Raw genomic sequence first — 19,399 nt, 5'->3', positions numbered from 1 at the left:
GGGTCATATATTAACATACTTATTTTAACTGAGAAATAAGTTAGGTATTTTCTAACAGAAAGTAAATCTGATTTGGTTGATTATATTGACAGTGAGAACTGCTATGCAAATTAGGTCATATGGTGGAAATTTTCTATAAATTATGAGCTAAACTTGCAATTCCAAGGTTTTGAAAAAGATATATAAAGTATATATATGTATACAATATAAAACACATTGCACATTGCAATTATTTAACATTATGATAAAACTAGAGGCCTGGTGCATGACATTCATGCACTGGAGGGGAGATCCCTCAGCCCGGGACCCCTCGGGGGATGTCCGCCTGCTGGCTTAGGCCTGCTCCTCCAGCAGGCAGATATCCCCCAAGGGGTCCTTAGCACTGCCTCGAGGTGAGAGAAGCTCCCACCACTGCCACTACGTTTGCCAGCCCTGAGCCCGGCTTCTAGCTGAGTGGTGCTTCCCCTGTGGGAGCGCACTGATCACCAGGGGGCAGCTTCTGCATTGAGCATCTGCCCCCTGGTGGTCAGTGTGCATCATAGTGACTGGTTGTTCCCCCATTCAGTCGATTTGCATATTAGCCTTTTATTATATAGGATGCTTAAGTATAAACTTTAAAATGTGTGAAGTTACATAATTTTTCAAAATTCTTTTAAGTGTACAATTTTTAAAGTTTAAGGCTATTGAGCTAAATAATATTTCAAATATTATTGTCACCACATCGCTGTCTACCACATCAGAAGCATCTGAGGAGGTTAAAAAAATACAACACGAAAGTCTAATCATTTGGCGATTCTGATTCAATAGGCTGAGGGAGGTCCAGGAATCTGGATTATTAAGAAGATCTTTAGGCCCTAGCCAGTTTGGCTCAGTGGATAGAGCATTGGCCTGCGGACTGAGGGGTCCTGTGTTCGATTCTGCTCAAGGGCACGTGCCTGGGTTGCGGGCTCGATCCCCAGTAGGGGGTGTGCTGGAGGCAGCCAATCTATGATTCATTCTCATCATTGATGTTTCTATCCCTCTCTCTCCCTCTCCCTTCCTCTCTCTCTCACTCCATATATATTTTTTTGTTTGTTTGTTTGTTTTTAAAGAAGATATTCAGGTAATTATTTGGAGTCACCAGACCTAGACTTATTGTTGACCCCTAATTCAATGGTGAATTTGCATGAAATTTCCTCTCTCTTTTTAAAAAAATATATTTTATTGATTTTTTACAGAGAGGAAGGGAGAGGGATAGAGAGTTAGAAACATCAATGAGAGAGAAGCATCGATCAGCTGCCTCCTGCACACCCCCTACTGGGGATGTGCCCGCAACCAAGGTACATGCCCTTGACCGGAATCGAACCTGGGACCCTTCAGTCTGCAGGACGACGCTCTATCCAGTGAGCCAAACCAGCCAGGGCTCCTCTCTCTTTTTGTAAAAAAATATATTTTTTATTGATTTCAGACAGGAAGGAAGAAGAAGAAGAGAGAGAGAAACATCAGTGATGAGAGGGAATCATTGTCTGACTGCCTCCTACACATTGGACCAAGCCCACAACCCAGGCATGTGCCCTTGACCGGAATCGAACCTGGGACCCTTGGGTTCACAGGCTATCACTCTATCCACTGAGCCAAATCGGTTAGGGCTCCCCTCTCTTTGAGCCTCAGTTTCCTTCTCTGTCAAATATAAGATGAAAGGGGGGAGTCAGGAGGAAGGGGAAAGTTGGTGTTAGACCAGATAATATCGAATGTATCTTAGACTCCCTGATTCTCATTTCTCCCTTTCAAAGACAGGAGAATGGACCCTAAAAGTCAGTTTCAAGGAAAAAAGGTTTTACAAGAACAAACTTAGCTGAGGTATAGACCAAATAAAAGTAATGAAACCCAACATGCCTGTCTCACATGGGTTTGTGTAGATCAAATAAAAATCCTGCTAATTCCTTACATGAGAAATGCTGTAGAGAATATTCCCTCACATGATCCTCACAGCTACTTGAAAAGCAGGTATTATTATCCCCATTGTAAAGATATAAGAAATCCAGAGGGAGTGGTTTGCCAAGGCCACACAGACACAGGATGGTTATGGACAAATCTGTAACCAAGCCCCACGTTTCTGATACCCAGGGTAGTGTTTGTTCCACTGTGCCAATTTGGAGTGTATTTAAATAAACATGGAGAAGGCTGTGTACTAAGAATCTCCAGGAGCACTGTGAGAAGCAGAGAAGACTGCCATCCACTTTGAGCTTTAGCCTATGGTCAATATCTTGAGAACTTCCTGAAAGACTCAAAAATTCAGCCCTACCGGTTCGGCTCAATGGATAGGGCATTGGGCTGCGAACTGAAGGGTCCCAGGTTTGATTCTGGTCAAGGGCACATACCCATCATCGTTGACATTTCCATCTCTCTCTCCCTCTCCCTTCCTCTCTGAAATTAATAAAAAAAATATTTTTTAAAAAATATATTTTATTGATTTTTTACAGAGAGGAAGGGAGAGGGATAGAGAGTTAGAAACATCGATGAGAGAGAAAAATCTATCAGCTGCCTCCTGCACACTCCTTACTGGGGATGTGCCCGCAACCAAGGTACATGCCCTTGACCGGAATCGAACCTGGGACCCTTGAGTCCGCAGGCTGATGCTCTATCCACTGAGGCAAACCGGTTAGGGCTAAAAAAAATATTTTTTAAAAATTCAGGCAAGGAAGCTTGCAGATGTCTACTTTCATAGTCCTTGGCAGAGCTAGGAACACTTAGTCATCCATTTGCTCCTATAGACTTGACCCCACTCCCCTGAAATAAGGAAAAATACAATATCCCTAACATTTTCTTCCTAAGTAAAATTCCAGCTCATAGGCAAAAATCTTGCTCCACCAGATTGTGAGCTTCATAAGGACAAGCACCAAATTTCCCTTGCATATTGCTATATGCTTGGCACATAAATATAGAATTAATTTTTTCTAAACCTGCTACTGGAGCATGGCTATCTATAAGTTGGACCCTTACCTAACAGAACAAAAGTTTCACAATATTGGACTTGGCAATGATTTATTGGATATGATACCAATGACAGAAACAATAAAAGAAAAAATAGATAAATTGGACTTCATGAAAATTTAAAATGTATACATCAAAAGACACTATCTACAAAGTAAAAAGGCAACCCTCAAAATGGGAGAAGATATTTGAAAATCATATATCTCATAGGGATTTCTATCCAGAATATATGAAGAATTTCTAAAACTGAACAAAAACAATAACAAAGCAACCAATTCAGCCCAGCCAATATTGCTCAGTGGTTGAACCAGGAGGTCATGGTTTGATTCCCAGTCAGGACACATGCCCAGGTTGTAGGCTCGATCCCCAGTGTGGGGTGTGTAGGAGGCAGCAGATCCAACAACTAACCCAATTCAAATGGCCAAAGGACTTAAATAGTAATTTCCCTGAAGATATAGGAATGGTCAATAAGCAGATGAAAAGATGTTCAACATTACTACTCACTGGGGAATTTCTTTTTCTTTTTCTCATTGGGGAATTTCAAATCGAGTTATATCACCTTACACATATTAGGATGATTACTATAAAAACAAAATACAGAAAATAACAAATGTTGGTGAAAATGTGAAGAAATTGGAACTCTTGTTGGTTAGGTACAGTTGCTGTGGAAAACAGTATGGAGATTCCTCAAAAAAATTAAAAATATAATTACCACATGATCCAATAATCCCACTTCTGGGTATATACCCAAAAGAATTGAAAGCAAAGTCTCAAAGAGATATTTGTACACTCCCGTTCACAGCAGTATTATTCACAATGGCTAAAACATGGAAGCAACCCAAGTGTCCACCAACCAATGAATGGATAAGGAAAACATGGTACGGACATACAATGGAATATTACTCAGCCTTAAAAAGGAAGGAAATTCTGATACATTTTACAACATGGATGAACCTTGAGGACATCAGGCTAAGCAAAATAAGCCAGTCACAAAAAATACAAATAGTGTTTGATTCCACTTATGTGAGGTACTTAGAGCAGTTAAAATCATAGAGACAGGAAGCAGATTGGTAGGTCCCTGTGGCTGGGAGGACAAGAGAATGGGGAGTTATCCTATCTAATAATAGACAAGCATGGTAAGTGACCGTACCTTTGCTATGCCTCCCATTGGCTAATCAGCGTGATATGCAAATTAATCACCAACAAAGATGGCGGCTAATTTGCATACTGCAGACAGGGTGGGACAGCGCCATCCTGCCTGCCCTGCTGCCATCCGGGCCTGCTATCTGCGCCCGGGGCAGCGGGTGCTGTGTGCAACCCGACCCAGGGCAGCCAGGCAGTGCAGCAGTGATTGGCCAGCCCGCCCGGCCTCCATCCGGGCGTCCCGTGTGCGACCCGACCTGGGGCGGCCGGGCGGGGCAGCAGCGATTGGCTGGCCTGCCCGGGCGTCCCGTGTGCGACCTGACCCGGGGCAGCGCCCCGTCCGTGTGGGAACCGACCCGGGGCGGCGCCCCAACCCCCAGATCGGCCCTGCCGTGTGTGCGAACCGGGGAGGCAGGGCAGGCACCAAGGGATCGGGCCTGCTATCTGCCACCCGGGGAACGGGCCTAAGCCAGCAGGTGGTTATCTCCCGAGGGGTCCCAGACTGTGAGAGGGCACAAGTGGGGCTGAGGGACACCCTTCCATCCTCCTTCCCCACCAGTGCACAAATTTTTGTGCACCGGGCCTCTAGTTGTTTAATAAGTATAGTATTCAGATTTACAAAATGAAAAGAGTTCTGAAGATGGACAGTGGTGATGGCTGCACAACAATGTGAATATATTTAATACCAGTGAACTGTATACTTAAAAATGTTAAGATGGCAAATTTTATGTTATTTATATTTTAACACAAAAAAGAAGAAAAAGTTAACAACAACAACAAACTGCTGCTAACAGCGGTTCTCAACCTGTGGGTCGCCAACCTGTGTGTCGTGACCCCTTTGGGGGTCGAACGACCCTTTCACAGGGGTCGCCTAAGACCATCGGAAAACACATATATAAGTACATATTGTTTTTGTGATTAATCACTATGCTTTAATTATGTTCAATTTGTAACAATGAAAATACATCCTGCATATCAGATATTTACATTACGATTCATAACAGTAGCAAAATTACAGTTATGAAGTAGCAACGAAAATAATTTTATGGTTGGGGGTCACCACAACATGAGGAACTGTATTAAAGGGTCGTGGCATTAGGAAGGTTGAGAACCACTGTGCTAGAAGCTAGTGGATTGTCTATGGAGCATGGCTAGCCATACAAATAAAATTAGGTTACTGTCAGTTTGGGATGTCACATTTGGATTCTCTGACTTAAAATACATAAGACAGTTATCCTCAAGAGAAGCTGAAACTAAAGTTCAACAAGAGGTCCGTGTTACTATTCATTCTGATAAATTTCCATGTATGAAAACATCATAGTAAAAAAGAAACAAACACTGGTTTCAAAAACGAGCTTCAGTCAAAAATCATACTCAGAAGTGCAGGTGTTGATATACTATAAAAAAATTTCCTGCAAGCTGGGCTGGCATGGCTCAGGGGTTGAACGTCGACCCATGAACCAGGAGGTCACTGTTGGATTCCAGTCAGGGCACATGCCTGGGTTGCAGGGCCAATCCCTAGTGTGGGGCATGCAGGAGGCAGCCGATCAATGAATCTCTCTCATCAATGATGTTTTTCTCTCTCTCTCTCCCTCTCTCTTCCTCTCTGAAATCAAGTAAATATAAATATAATGAAATATATATAATCAAATATAGATATAGATATAGATTATATATATATATATATATATATGAAATTTCTTGCAACAACAACCTCTGTTATGTGTTCCAGAGTGAATAACTTCAGGATCTTATTTCTTTTATCTAAATAAAAGAATGATTCTCCCAGTTAGTAAAACTATAAGCTCTGTTTTTTCTCTCTTTGAAATTTAAAGAAAAAATTAATTGAAGATCTGAAAAACAATTCCTAAAAGACTGGCTTTTCCAGAAAAGTCTAGCTATACAATGCATTGCATCTATCATGTTAAAATGTGCATTAGACACAAATACAAAAACCATAAACAAGCCACCACTCTTCAACAATCTGAACAAAGGTAAAATGCCTAAGGAACAATGTGAATGACTTGCCAAGGATAAGCTCTTTACTTTAAGCACCAATAAAAAAGAAGAAAAAGCACAAATGGATGAGTGTGATCAGTTATATGCACTGAATTGAACCTTTGGCACTAGGAATCAGAGCATTTTGTCATATAACATTAACACATATTATACAAGTACATAGTGTCAAAGGAATAGAACCACCAGCATTCAAAAGCAGCTTTATCAACTAGGCAATAGAACACTCTACAGTAGGGGTGGGGAACGTCCGGGCTGTGGGCTGTATAAGGCCCAAGAAATCATTTGATCTGGTCCTGCCAAGGCAACTGCAATTGGCACTTGAAATTCAATAAATCTAGGAGCTTTTTTTATAGCAACATAAATTTATATTAAGTAAATTATATTAAGCAAATGATGCAGAAAAAAGGTTTCCCACCCCTGCTCTGCACTATGTCTCTCCGTTATCCATCAATACACTGGTAGCAACTTTGAAATAAAAAGGAAAAGAAAAAAGGAGCTGTAACCCCTTTTATTTTGTTTAAAATCAAACAGAAAACAGACATCAATTCTGTTATACACTAACATTTTCAAAGTACATCATTTGTACAAGAGAAAGACTAAGAACAGAAATGTGTTACAGAGATCCAAATATAAGTGTAACTAAGTGCCTCACACAGCTTTCCGCTGGTACTCAGGAGGAGCCACTTCATAGTCGCTGGCACTAAACAAAGTTGCAGAATTCTTTGCCAGGTATTTTAGGAAATCATGAGATAATTCAGTAATGAAGCAAGGCTCTTCTCATCCAGAGGTGTAGAGGCTAGCATCACTCCAATGTGTACAAATAATCTCAGTAGATATACCTGGGACATGGGTGCCTCAGGGTGATCTGCGATGAATTCAGCAAGTAGCAGTCTCTCAAATTTGTAGAGTGTCTGAGTACCCAACATTACATTGAAGTTACTTATTCCTTTATCCCTGTCACAACTTCATTCACAGCATACTCCTTATTATATGTTTCTTTGAGATTTCTTATAATTTGCATAATCCTCCAGAATGGAATCCACATTCTTCTTGGCAGGAAGATAAAAGAGCTGTTTCTGCCAGGTAATTAAGTCCCAGTCATCAACAAGCCATGATTTTAGTTCTTCAGCAATCTTTCCTTTAATGTCAATTCTGTTCATGAATGTTTTCTTGTTTTCAACAGTAGGATCTACTCAAGCTCTTTTTAAAATATATATATTTTTTATTGATTTCAGAAAGGAAGGGAGAGGGAGAGAGAGATAGAAACATCAATGATGAGAGAGAATCATTGATTGGCTGCCTCCTGCACGCCCCCTACTGGGGATGGAGCCCACAACCTGGGCATGTGCCCTTACCTGGGGCTCGAACCATGACCTCCTGGTTCATAGGTCGACTCTCAACCACTGAGCCACGCCAGCCGGACCTGACTGGTTTTTTTAGGTTCTTGCTGTTTCTGCAAGTTAGTATCCATGTATTTGAGTACTCTGCTTTCTGGAACCCATTCTTGCCAATTTTCATTCCAACCTCTATAATGTATAAAGTATTTCACTTGTTTGTCCCTTTTGGCAACCTTTACACCCTTTGCTTCACAAAAAAGAGGCCCATGAAAGCATAGCACTCTCTCACCCTCCTGGAATTTAGGCTTCACAACCTGATTTGGAGCCATTTATAGGGCTATCCTTTGGCCTCCTCCTTCTCCCACCACTCGAAAATTAGACAATCCACCAGTCCAGGAGGAAATGGTGGGTTTAATCCTCCTCCTCATTATTGCCTGCTCCAGCCCTACCTTGGCCCTTTTAGGCATTCTTCTTCTCCGTGAGGCCTCCCTATAAGGAAAGTCATAGATGTGCTTCTGGGAGTCTGGGAGGACAATGAAGGACTGGATATTCACTACCTGTTTGCAAACACTGATATGGAGCAGGCGGATCGGCACTCAGACATGGTGGATAAACTTGGCCAAGCTAAGCTTGAAGACCTTTTTTTTAAAAAAAAATCCTTGATCTTTAGGATCAGGATGTAATCCAGTTCATGTTGCCCTTGTCCAGCACCTGGATGCAAATGAGTCACTGTAGCAGTGTGTTGCCTTCAAATGGAGGCATGCATCAGCAGCCCTGAGCAGCTTTATGATCTTGGGCAGAGTAATGTTATCTGCCAGACTTCACGTTTGTTCCACAGCCCATACAGAGCTTCAGCTCTTGGCCAAGGTGAGATTTGAAGGATCTCTGTGGGGGTCACTTAGGTTTTGCCACAAACCTAGCTCTGGACCACTTGCGTGTTGGCTCCACTCTCCTGTCTGCACCTAAGAACAGGCTGCAGTAACTGAGAAAAAGCTGTACGTACTTGTAACTTTTCTATACATTTAAGAAATGTTTCAAAACTTTAAAGATTGATAATTTAGATTAGGGAGGGCTCATAGAAAGTGTCCAAATACTTAGTTTAAATTTTATTCTGTAGGTTAAAAAAAGCCAGAGAGGCTTCTAGACTAAAGGCCCCTCCTCCACTTCAGAAATTTTTACCTACTAAAATCCCAAGTAATGGTGGAACAGAAAAGAATGATCTTTGCCAGTGGCCACCCAACAATCAATGCCACTGCTTGCTAAATCACAAAAGGAAGGAAATAAGAAGCTATTCATTACTTCCATAAGCTTAAAGTCTTTAATTAGAGAGATCTAAACCACCCACCATCTAAAGCCAATCTTGGGAAACAGTGATCAAGAACAAGAAAATGCAGGAGTAGGAAATCATCAAAGGAATGAAAAAAGAAATAACTTAAGTATGGTCAATCATTAAATACTTCCTAGAAAAGATGGATTTTGAACCAGGTTTGAAAAAAAGAGTCTAAGTATTCATCAGAAGAAAAAAGGGTATTTTGGAAAGGATAGAAAAGTCATATGTGGCTGCCAGTCTTGAATCCCTCTGCCTAACAATGTCCTTGGACATATGTGATATGTATGAGTGTTAGCACCACCACACAGTAGTAACTCTTTTCAATGTGCTTTTTATCTTTCATCTCAGTTAATTCTTAGAGCAATCTTTTGAGATTGGCAGGATAAGACCTGCAATCCCCATTTGAAAGGTTGGGAAACTGAGGCTTAGAGCATATTATCAGATGCTGAAGGTCCCAAAGCAGAGGTTAGCACCTCTGCTTGCAGATGCAGATCTTCAGGCTGAACTCTCTATATGATCAAGAGAGTAATCTTTTCAAAATGTAACTCTGATATGTCATACCTTTACTTGAAATTCTTCATTGGCTCCCTAGCATTTGTTATAGCTGCAATTTTACATCTCTATGTATAAAACACAAATTCCTGATCCTTCCCCAAAGTTTCTACTCCTAGGTTCTCCAACTCAACTCATGGAAATTCAATTTTTCCAGTTGCACAAACAAAAACACCTTTAAGATATTCTTGACTCCATTCTCTTATACCCCATATCAAGTTCATTAGCAAATCCTACTGGCTCTGCCTTCAAAATATTCCAAAAGCTGACTACTTTTCATGACCTCTACCATTATCTTCATGATCATATATTTTCTGAACTATTGTCAGTGCCTCCTTACTGGTTCCCTTGCTAATGCCCTCTGCCCCCACCCACTATTCTCAAGGTAGGATACAGACGATATATAATAGAATAGATAGTCGGTAAAAAAAAAAAAAAGTTTAATGAATACATGAATGAGAACATCTCAGCTAAGGAAAGGATGCTATTTCTTTGAGGTTTGCTCTTAAATGTTTTGGGGGTTTTTAACTCTCAACCGAGGATATTTTCTCCATTGATTTCCAGAAGGGAGGGAGGAGTGGAGGAGAAAGAGAGACACACACACATTGATTGGCTGCCTGCCTCCCACACGTGCCCCCACCGGGGCTTCTTGGTCTGTGGGCCAATGCTCTAACCACTGAGGAAAGTGGCCAGGGCTCTTAAATATTTTTAGCCTTATAAATTATCGTTATAAAATGTGCTTGACATTTCTAAAGCCAGCCCTAAACCCTCTAAGTAAACTACTAGGTAGACAAGTGAAATATTGTCAAAGAAGCTAATGCTGTGAGTAGAAGCATAGTATCTACAACAAAGCATGTAGGTGTTCTTCTGTCCAGAACAAGTTATATCAGCTATGTGACTCTAGCTAAGTCACATTGACTCTCTAAACCTCAAGTTTCTCTGCCCTGGTCGGTGTGGCTCAGTTGGTTGGAGCATCATCCCATACACCAAAAGGGGGCGAGTTTGATTCCCAGTCAGAGCACATAACCAGGTTGGGGGTTTAATCCCTGGTCCAGTCAGGCGTGTGGGGGAGGCAACCGATCAATGTTTCTCTCACATCAATGTTTCTCTCTCTCTCTCTCTCTCTCTCTCTCTCTCTCTCTCTCTCTCCCTCTCTCTTATTAATTTAAAATCTTAAAAAAATATTTAAAAAAACAAACAACAAAACCCTTGAGTTCCTCATCTATCAAGTGTTAGTGTGAAACATACCAGGTTCTAAAAAACAAATATACAAGTACAACATAGCGACATAGTTTATTATTAGAATAAATAGAAAATTCTTAGGTATTATGTGAAATTGTAAACTGAATGGTAGAGTGTGACTGTCAACAGGGCTAATGTAATCTTAGATATGTAAAGTCAGAGCAAAAATGGTAATAGTTCTCATTCCAAGTCAAACCACAGCTAGAATACTTAATGAGAGATATTGGCCAACTAGAGTATGTCTAGAGGAGACTGACATGGATGATGAAGGAGTTGTTAAAACAAGAACACTGGACTAGATCAGGGATTTTCAAACTGAGCTTTGCAAATCCCTAGAGGTTCCACACACATACCTCCCAGGGACCCAGTGACAGGTGAAGAAACAATAGAATGGGTCTCTGGTTCTCCCACCCATGCTTCAACCAGGATTAGCTCTGTTCTTACCTGTTTTAGGTGTGGGCCTTGGCATAGTGATAAAAGTAGCTAACACACTGCTAAGCACTAAGCCCTTTACACAGATTACTGTAATTATTCCTCACAACAATATATGTCTTAGGAACTGTTATTATTCTCATTTTACAGATGGAAAAACTGAGGTTAAAAGAGGTAAGGCCGAACCAGCAAGTGTAAGGATTGAAACCCAAGCAGAGTCCAAAGTCTGTTCCTATTAATCACTATATATTGTTGTATTATATCAATACAAAATTCATGCACTGGAGGGGGGATCCCTCAGCCCGACCTGCCCCCTTTCACAGTCCGGGAGCCCTCAGGGGCGGGAGGCAACCCAGCGATCAGGGGAAGGCAACGCCCCATCACACCTCTGCTGCTCCCACTGCCTGCAACGCAAGCCTCGGCCAGCCCTGGATACCTGAACCTCAGGCGGCCCTGGGCGGCTGGGCAGCCGCCATTTGAGGCTTGCCTGTGCCTTGGGCTGGCCTTGGGCGGCTGGGGAGCTGAGGGGACTGGGGGACACTGGAGGCAGGCAGGGCAGAGGGGACTTGGTGCCGCCATCTTTGAGGGCGGGGCAGTCAATTAACATACTCCTGCTTTATTACATAGGATATCATATAATATTATATTTGAATAAAAGGAATATAATGCTTAAAAATGAAAATTATTAGATGATCTTCAAGGCATCTTCTATATTTAAATTTCTATAATTTTATACCATCAGCCTGGCAACAGGATACAACTGCCCTCAAATACCTGAAGGAATGTCTATGGGGCTGGAGGGAATAGGATTACTTATGTGGCACCAGGACATAGAACTAAGACCAAGGGAAGAGAACAGAATGGGGGGAAAGTTATGGAGAGGAGATATATCTATAAGAACCTTGTAACAGAACTGCCTAACAATGGGACAGGTAGTGAGCAAACTCTGTGGCCTTGATAGTGGTCCAGAATCAGAATGATCACTTGTGGGGATTGTTGGAGGATGGAGATAATTGGGACTACAATTCCTGCTTTGTATAGGAAGTGGACTAAATGACTCAAAAGACAGCAACCAAGTCTCAAATTCTCAGTGGTTCAAGGTATCAGACACTGGGGATCATTACCAGTACCCAGTCTCTCCCATACCAAATCCAGGAAAATGGGGGAGGCCCATCCCCAGCTCCATGCCTTCTGTACTTACTGTTGTAAATGTGAGTCTGCCCTAAGGCAAGAACCAATAGTCCCACCTGACTACCTGCTATCTTCAAAGGTCAGGAGCCCAGCCCAGCCAGTGTGGCTCAGTGGTTGAGTGACGACCTATGAACCAGGAGGTCATGGTTCGATTCCTGATCAGGACACATACCTGGGTTTTGGCTTAATCCCCAGTAGGAGGCAGCTGATCAGTGATTTTCTCTCATCATTGATGTTTCTATCTCTCCCTCTCCCTCTCCCTTCCTCTCTGAAGTTAATAAAAAATATATTTTTAAAGAAGGGCAGTAGTTCAGTACTGGGTTCCTCCCCTTCCTCCAGCATCTCCACTACAGTTCCCTACATTTGTGACAGAAATTCTGAAAGTCACTGCCAGAAATAACTTGAGCAAGTATCCTGTACACACACACACACACACACACAGAGTTTATAGGTGGGAAAAAGAGGGCTCAGAAAAGAGCATTATCTTAAGTCATTCTCCTCATTAAATATTTACTGAACACACTGATATAAAAAGTCAGATTAGCCACAAACTCAAGTAGCTGACATGGAGCTCAGGACACTGAATCAAGTCTCAAGTCAGTCTCCATTTATTATACATGTATAATTACAAATGTTAGTGTGTATATAATAATAATAATAAGACATTATTATTATTACTATACATTTATTATTTATATCCCACCTGTTTCTAAAAAGTGATTATTCATTTGGATAGCACAGCCTACTTATCTCATTTTCATTACTTTAGGGAGTGGTTCTTTAAGGTGTCAAAGGTCATGAAACTCAGGGAAGCAGATTAGAGATGCATCTTAAACAAGAAATCATCCAGCCCTCCTCTACAATCTGCCCACCTGATTCAAATGGAGAAAGACTGTTCCCAGTAACAGTTATTTCCCCACATATCTCCCAATAGCTTAAAATGCTTATGCTACCAGCAACAGTATTGCCCCAGGAAAGGGGATGAAACTCTCTTTCTTAGCTCCTTCACCACAAACCTTCTAAAATCCTCCCTTTCTTTCACTATTTCAACAGAAGCCTGGCCTGCCTACTGAGTCACCATAAAGTCACTACTGGTTACAACAGAATTTCTAAAGCCACTTCCTCTTCAGAAACAATCATAGAATTCTGAAATATGAGAGCTGGAAGGAACTTTGCAGTGTATCTATAGTTCATCTCTTACCACTCCCACAAAAGGAAGACTCAGAGAGGGAAAGAGAATGGTCTGATTTGAGTGTACTTCCTTATCAAGTATATTTTAATCAGTAAATACAGTGTTGTGAAACCATTGAAGATATAGATGGAGGACAAAAACGTTCCTCCATTCCCATATCACTGAAATGAACTTCAGGATAGACCTAGATAATTAAGAGTCCTTGTATATGAATGCTAGGACAATATACTCTACGACTCTGGATTTCTATGCTACCTTGACAATCTACTCCTTGTCAGAACATGGGTTTGGCTCACCTTCCCAACCATCCTCACCTTTTCAAATACACACACTCACACATACCCCACAGGAATCTGGAGAGTTTTAAATATCACACTCTGGAATTCAAGGTCAGGAGCACAGAGATCCTGAGAGCAGAGCTTATATCATAAGGTCACTCCTAAAGTCACCTACTTCACAGAAGCTCCAGTTTCTAAGGAAGGTTTGCATAATATTCAGAACTGTGGAGAGACTGCAATCATTTCAGTTGAGGATGAAGGGTGAGATGGCGCAAAGATAATAACAGCCACAGGCAACTGAAAGCGAACAATGAAAAGAATGAACTATACTAAATTTCTTGGGCTTTGGAGATCAAAGTCCTTTATTGGAAAATCCTAGATATTGAGCAGCTGTTAAAATCATCAAAATAATAGCCATTAACCCCTCTTTACACCCTCTCCCCATAAATCCTTTCATTAATCCCTCAAACTCCCTACTGTACACTGGGTTCCCTTTAACTAGCCAACCCCCACTCCTTAAGCTACCCCTGATATCCTTCACTGACTATCTTCCCTTAGATGACTCATTCCAATAACTTTTTTCACAGATCACCTTCTCACACATATACACATAAATCCCCACTAACACCTCTACCTGCCATACTAGGGGGAAGAAAGTGAAAGTCTGAAATCAAAATCTTGTTTGGAGGTCAAATTTAGCCCTTGGATCAGATAAACGTGTGCCTTTGAAAAAGGTAAAGTGTTATATAGACTAAAGGGATCCTTGACTTTTCTCTCTTTTTCTCCCCCTGTCTACCCACTATCTACACACCCAGTTACTTATATTGGTTTCTTTCCTCTAAATTATTCTAAAATTTCATCTTTCCATTCCATTCCCACCAGCAGTATCCCAGTTTAGGCAAATCTACCCTGAATAACAAATTCCCAGCTCTCTGACTTCACACTCCCACTTCAACATGTATCCAAATTAATCTTCTTAAGCCCAACTGTGACCACATCATTACCTGCATAAAATCTTTTCAGAGGTCTCCAAAAATAGTCAAGATCTCCAATTCCTGGACCTCATCCACTGTTGAAAATAACCTTGATTCATTCCTCTTTCTCTCACTACCCACACCCAATCTAAGCAGCTTCCATGGGTTCTTCACCCAAAATAGACACAGATTTGTACTAATAACCTTCAAGCTACAACTATGATGGTTTAAATCACCACCATTGCCCACCTTGATTTTTATAGTAGCCCCCTAATTGGTCTCCCTGCTTCTACTCTTGTCCTATTCTCAACACAAAAAAATCTATTATTGCCCTTCTAGTCTCAACACAGCCTATTCTCAACATAAAAGACAGATTCTAAATGTAATTCAAATTATTGCCTCATCTATACTCAAGATTGTCCAGCAGCCCCCATTTTGAGTGAATAAAACCCCAAAATCTATATTGACTTTCAAGATTCTACTTGATCTAGTGTCCTGCTGACCTCATCCCTTACTCTCTTTTTGTCTAGCTCACACGTCCTCAGCTACACAGACTTTCCAGTTACTCCTCAAACATCCCAGGCAGCAGCATACTCCCACCTCTGGACCTTTACACTTACTCTTCTGTGTACCTGAAATATTTCTTCTTTCCAATCCAACTATCTGCATAGCACACTTCATTTCCTTCAGATCTCTGCTCAAAGGTCACCTTTATCAGAGTTCTTCCCTTATCAATCCCTATTCTTCATTCTCATTCTCTTTTCCCTTATGCTACTCTGTTTTTCTATAGCATTTATCATTACCTGTCATTTACTGGTTTATTGTCTTCTCAAACTGGAATATAACTTTCATGAGGGCAGGGACTTTGTTGGTTTGCTCAGAATGGTGCCTGGTATAGAGTAAGTTCTCAATAAGTATTTATTGAATGAATAAATTATTCCCTGAATAAACCCTTTACTCCAGAGAGACTAGGACTTCTCACTGTTCCGATAATAATAATGGTAGCTAATTTTATTGAGTACTTTCAATGTACCAGGAGTCGGACACATGAGCTTATTTGTTTTTATCCTATTCAATTGACAACTTCATGATATTAAAAAAAACAAACACCTATTTTTATCCACATTTAAAAACTGAGAAACTGAGACTCGAAAAGGTTAAGTAACTTGTACACAATCATACAGTTAGTGGCAGAAATAGATTCAAATTAAGTTAGTTTGACACCAAAATCCATCCTCCTAACTTTTGTTATACTGCCTGCCTACATGCTTTCTCCCTTCTGTGAACTACTTTACGTGACTTTTTGCAGTTTGGCCCATAATTGCTTGAGGCTGTTTTATATAGGCCTACTCTTCTCAAACAGAATTCCATGAGACCAGGGTCTGAGCCATTTAAACCTGATAACACATTTTCTCTGATATTTTTAAGACAGTTAATTTAAATTGAATTTATGTCTAACTTGACTAATTCCTCTTTTCATTGTCAAAGCCAAGTGCTGAACAACTAGAACAGTGGTTCTCAACCTTCCTAATGCTGCGACCCTTTAATACAGTTCCTCATGTTGTGGTGACCCCCAATTTCATTGTTACAAATTGAACATAATTAAAGCATAGTGATTAATCACAAAAACAATATGTAATTATATATGTGTTTTCCAATGGTCTTAGGCGACCCCTGTGAAAGGGTCGTTCAACCCCCAAAGGGGTCACGACCCACGGGTTGAGAAATGCTGAACTAGAATAAGGAATAGTATCTTATGGTGAAAAGAGTAGTTGACTAAGAGTGAGAATATCTGATTAGTCTCAGCTCTATCTCTAAGCAATATATAATCCTCAAGCAAATCACTTAGCCTTTCTGGCCTTAATCTACCCATCTATAAAGAGAGTTGGCCAAATGAACTCTAAATTGCTTCAAGTTCTAAAAATACCATTATTCCATGAACATTTACAATGTGTCAAGCTAAAAGTAAAAAGCCAAATTCTTCATTAATATGATTCTATTTTGGCTAATTAGAGTAGTTTCCTAAGAGCACTATTTCCTTTGAGGTTTATTTCAGTATACTAGTATGTATGAGACATGCCCCTAAACAAGGAACGAGCTACAAATGTGGTTTGCTAATGGCACTACAGCTATCTAAATGACACAGTACAGGTTGAAAATAAAGTCATACTATGGCTCCATAAGAAGTATATCAACTGGAGTAAATCAATGAAAATCTGACATTGTAAAAAACATTAATAAAAATTAGAGCAGGTAGAAGGTGGGCTCCAAGGCGAAAAACTTTAGAGGAAAAGGAAGGCTTCCTAGAATATAAAGGATATGATAGAGCGTTTGAAAAATATTGAGTATATGATAAAGGCAAGTTGTGAAAGAAAAATGGCAGGCAATTTTAACTTCAGAAAAAAACAAAAATTTGTACATAAAAGGAAATGAAATCGTAATATTACTCTTATGTAAACATTGATTTTTAAATTAACTTAAAAACAGAGCTATAATTATATTATAAAATGAAAGAAATTGGAGGAGTATACAAGAATTAAGTTCTCATCTACCATAATAGGAAGTCAACACTTTCTAGGAACCAAGATGGTGGTATATGTAAACACTGGTACTCACTGCCTCCCACAACCACATCAAAATTACAACTAAAATACAGAACAACCATCATTCAGAACCACCTGAAAACTGGCTGAATGGAAGTCCTACAAGTAGAGAAGTAAAGAAGAAAGTGCATTGAGACTGGTACGAGGAGTGAAGGTAAGAAACGAACTGGTCAGACACCCATATATGGCATTTCTTTAATCAGGAGGGATAACTCCAAGGCCTCCTGTGAGAATCAAGGGGTCCCAGCCCCATACCAGACCCCCAGCCCAGGGTTATAGAGCTGGGAAGAGAAGTCCCTGTAACTTCAGGCTATAAAAACCAGCAGGGATTGTGGCAGAGTGACACAGAGGCTGTGGGAGTCCCAGGTGTTCCTCTTAAAGAGCCGGCACACAAACATACATTGTCTTGATTCCTCTGAGCTTCAGCACCAGGTGGCAGCTTTGAAGAAATCCAGGAACATACAGGGAGGAACTGGACTGTTTGGTATCAGGACAGGAACTTGGGGGCAGCTTTCTCCCAAATAGGGGTGCTTTCAGGGATCATTGTTCCTGTGTTTGAACCTCCCCCATTGCAGAGCTGACTGGAAGCCATATCTGAGTTTCCATCAGCAATGGCCCACACTGTTGGCTCCACTCTGGTGATTCCCTGAGACCCCACCCCATCCAATTTGCAGCCCTACCCAAGCTGTTTGCAGCTGCTTTTCCATATGAATGGCCTGTCTTGGTTCATGCTTCAGACTTTGCTAAAACCTCTTAAACAAGCAGCAGTTGGAGTCAGTGTACTTCAAAACTATCAATAAAAGGCCTACAACCCAGCACTAGTACCGGCCTGCCTTGCCTCACAACTGGGCCTTGCCTGGGCACTTCCAATCCAATACAAATAGCAGCAATCTACAGATCTCTCTATAGCTCCTGCTGGGTGGCACCAGGCAATGGCTGACTTTGCACCTCCCAGGAGGACCCAGAGCCAGTGACCCAGTAGACAGCTTTAGACCATACCAGATTACAACTCTACATGTCCACAAACAACCCACTCAAGGGGCAGGCTCAGTGAACACCAAAGCCCCACTAAGCAAGTCCTGCTACATAGGGGTATCTCCTGCATAGCAGCTCTTCCATTGTAGACGCAGCTGGTCCTCACAGCCAATTGGCCTGTAGGCCAATTCCTCCCAGTGACACCAATCAAGGCTCAACTATAACAAAACTGTGTACACAGCCCACACAGGGGTGCACCTACAGTGCCCAGCTCAGGTGACTGGGAAGGCTGAGCCACTGGGTCCTACAGGACACCTAATATACAAGGCTACTCTACCAATTCCAGGAAACATAATAGCTCTACCTAATATATATATAAACAAACACAGGAAACAGCCAAAATGTGGAGACAAAGAAACATGTTACAAATGAAAGTAATGGAAACAAGCAAGCTACTAGATACAGAGTTCAAAACAATGGTTATATGGTTACTTAAGGATCTTCATGAGAGCTTCAAGGATCTTTAGTGAGATTTTCAAGGATCTTAGTGAGAATGTCAAAGACATAAAAAAAAGACTAGTCAGAAATTAAGCATACACTAACTAAAATAAAGAATAATTTACAGGGATTCAATAATAGAGTAGAGTTTTTGGAGAATCAAATCAACATTTGAAATATGAGGAAACAAAAAACACCCAATCAGAAGAGCAAAAATAAAAATGAATTAAAAAATAAAGCCGAAACCGGTTTGGCTCAGTGGATAGAGCGTCGGCCTGCGGACTGAAGGGTCCCAGGATCGATTCCGGTCAAGGGCATGTACTTGGGTTGCGGGCACATCCCCAGTGGGAGATGTGCAGGAGGCAGCTGATCGATGTTTCTCTCTCATCGATGTTTCTAACTCTCTATCTCTCTCCCTTTCTCTCTGTAAAAAATCAATAAAATATATTTTTAAAAAATATGAAGATAGTGTAAGGAGCTTCTGGGACAACTTCAAGTGTACCAACATTCACATTATGGGGGTACCAGAAGGAGAAGAGAGAGAGCAAGATATTGAAAACCTATTTGAAAAAAAAAAATTAAAAAAGGAAAGGAAACCTATTTGAAGAAATAATGACAGAAAATCTCCCTTACCTGTGAAAGAAATAGACTTACGAGTCC

The 19,399-nt window shown here is 41.0% G+C and overlaps 1 protein-coding gene and 1 pseudogene across 2 annotated transcripts in view; both read right to left on the bottom strand.

Moving 5' to 3' along the window:
• The window catches only part of ACSS2 (acyl-CoA synthetase short chain family member 2), a 57,159-nt gene that overhangs the window by 23,325 nt on the left and 14,435 nt on the right, over positions 1-19,399 (bottom strand). The window lies entirely within an intron of this gene.
• Positions 6,629-8,310, bottom strand: LOC102431889 (annotated as a pseudogene).

This window comes from Myotis lucifugus, unplaced genomic scaffold (genome assembly GCF_000147115.1).
Source record: "Myotis lucifugus unplaced genomic scaffold, Myoluc2.0 scaffold_60, whole genome shotgun sequence".
NCBI lineage: Eukaryota > Metazoa > Chordata > Mammalia > Chiroptera > Vespertilionidae > Myotis > Myotis lucifugus.
This window is presented reverse-complemented; position numbering and strand designations above follow the sequence as displayed.